The sequence below is a fragment of the Lucilia cuprina genome, chromosome 2 (genome assembly GCF_022045245.1).
Source record: "Lucilia cuprina isolate Lc7/37 chromosome 2, ASM2204524v1, whole genome shotgun sequence".
Taxonomy (NCBI): Eukaryota; Metazoa; Arthropoda; class Insecta; order Diptera; family Calliphoridae; genus Lucilia; species Lucilia cuprina.
In genome coordinates this window covers 3,911,260-3,913,842 of record NC_060950.1, presented here as the reverse complement: position 1 = coordinate 3,913,842, position 2,583 = coordinate 3,911,260, and the positions used below count along the sequence as shown (strand labels likewise).

General features: G+C 27.4%; 1 protein-coding gene across 1 annotated transcript in view; it reads left to right on the top strand.

The window, feature by feature from the left end:
- Positions 1–2,583, top strand: part of LOC111680544 (protein pinocchio) — a 106,457-nt gene that overhangs the window by 12,375 nt on the left and 91,499 nt on the right. The gene's annotated exons all lie outside the window — the stretch shown is intronic.

Sequence of the window (2,583 nt, the reverse complement as noted above, 5' to 3'; positions counted from 1 at the left end):
TTCCGCGGCAGGTTTTTTTTCTGTGTCTGCTATAAACGAAGTCCAAGAACGATATTAATGCGGTAACCTGCGACCGCGGAATTGATGGCTTCTCTATGAATTCAAAGCTACCATGAACGAGGACTAATCTATTATAACTACATATGTTTTCCTCGTATATACTAAGGTCCTTTCTAACATGCCTCAGGGGAGTATCCAACTGTGTAATGTTAAAGTTGGGATGAATCCTAAGGGGATTTTCCAGGATTAACTGCATATTGTGTTCCTTGATTAAAAGGATCTTTGTTTCTTCGTGCAGATGATGTTCCGATGTAATTTGCAAGCAGCCCGTTACATTCCTTAGGGCCACATTTTTGCAGCTTTGCTGGGTATCACTGAGCGAAGGTGGTCACACTGGAGCAGCATAAATAACCACTGAGCGAGTAATCGTTCAGTGGAGTTGGCCTGTGTTCTCTTTAGACTTTCAAATTCAAAAATCGTTGTTATCCCAGTTTTAATAGCTAAAACTATACTAAGCAGTGGAGATGTGAGTAGGATAGCGAACAATTAGACCAGATTCGTATTATATGTGATATGTTTTTTTTTTGCTTTAAACAAAACAACTTTAAACTCCTTATTTACAAGTACTTATTTAAGTAGTTATTTGTAAGCGAGCCTTCAATGTCATCAGCGTTTTTAGGTAATAAGTTACAATACTATTGAAGTAGTGAAAAGTTTATTAAATTTCAATATATGTTTTTGCTGGGATTTTAAAGTTTAAAGAGAGTTTATAATTACTGATTATGATTTTAATTGGTAATAAAGTTTATAATTTCTTATTAAATTAAATGTTTTTGTAAAAAATCGATAACTTTTATTTTTTCCAAGATTTTTATAAAATAATTGAAATTTTTTGTCATTTATTTCTTCACATATGAAAAAAACTATGACCTATTATTAAAGAAATATTTTAAAATAATTGAGCAAAAATAAATGAGGAATTTTTTCACACATGTGATGATGTTTATTTGCAAAATGTCTGCTATAACGTCGACTAATCCAGGGTTTTTTTTAAATATTTTAAAAGAAGAAAAATATTTAAAAAATTGACGCTGAGTGAATATTTTTTGGCACATCATTAACTATGTATAAAACATAAAACATTTAGATAAATATATTTTGATAAATAACCAATTCTACCTAATTATGGAGAATTGTTTGTTTTTCTCAAAATAAAGTTTTTTAAATGTTTATTTGCCTTTAAAAAAGGGTATTTAAAATTCGTTGTTTTCATATTCTAAACTTTTTTATTTCTTATGACGTCGTTAAGGGATAAACAAGGAACATAACATTTTAACTTTGATGTTCTTTTCTTAAGTCGTCACAGACAACTTCTTTATGCGCATTAACTTTTTTACTCCACAAAAATATTATAATAATAAAAGAAACAAAAACTTGTCTCACGGGAATTAGATGTGTATATGAAGAAAAAAGATTCTGCACAAATATTTTTAATAAAGAAAAAAAAAAAACACACTTAAAAAATTTTACAAAATTCTCTTTAAAATTTAATATTATAAAAAAGTGTTTTATAACAATATTTAACAAAAATAAATACAATTTAATTTTTTTAAATGTTCAATAAACCTTTACTAAGTATTTTAATCAATCAAATCTATGTCAAACTCCATAAATGTCTAAGACGTTAGTTACATTTTTTTTTCAAATTTATATGCATTTATTTATATTGAATAATAAACAATGAATAAATTGTATTTTTAAGTACTATTTCGAATACCTTGTTTATGTCTGAAAAAACATTCACTGCGCATGCGTCGCTCATAAGCAAACAAATACCTCGATATCTTTAACACGAGCACTTCTTGCGTGAGTGGTTTTTCTGTTAGAAAAGGTAAATAAAAACAAACCAAAAATAACAACAACAAAATACATATTGTTTAGGTTATTCGTTAGATAAGCCCAGGTAACCATCAATAACAACAAAAACATATACACACACATATTGTTTTCTTACCCCAGTGCTGTGTAGTGTAACATTTTTCGATATTTTTCTAATTCAATGTTGTGGGAGAAAAAGGGTTCAATGGCCGTTTTAAAAATAATGCAATGAGTGAGAGTGAGCTGGTTGTTTTTAGAAATTTGTTATACATCGATGAATTTGAAATGTTATTGTTGATGTTATTTGTTGTATAGAAAAAATAAATGTTCTTTGTTGTTTAAAATCTGTTCTTTATATCATATCCCATAAGGTTCTGTTCCAATTAACCTGATGTATTCCATTGTTTATCTAATAGATTATTATATAATGTTTAACATACAGCACATTTTTTTGTTTTCTATATATATATCTACATCAAAACAAACTTAGAATAATCTAGAATTTTGAAATTTTTAAAACAAAGCTTTTTTTGTTTTATAAAAAATGCATTAAAATTAATGAAATGCATTTTCTGATCTGTTCAAATAATTATGATGTTTGATTTTTATACCCTTCACCTTCGTGAGAAGGGTATATATAAGTTTGTCATTCCGTTTGTAATTTCTATAATATAATTTTCCGACCCTATAAAGTATATATATTCT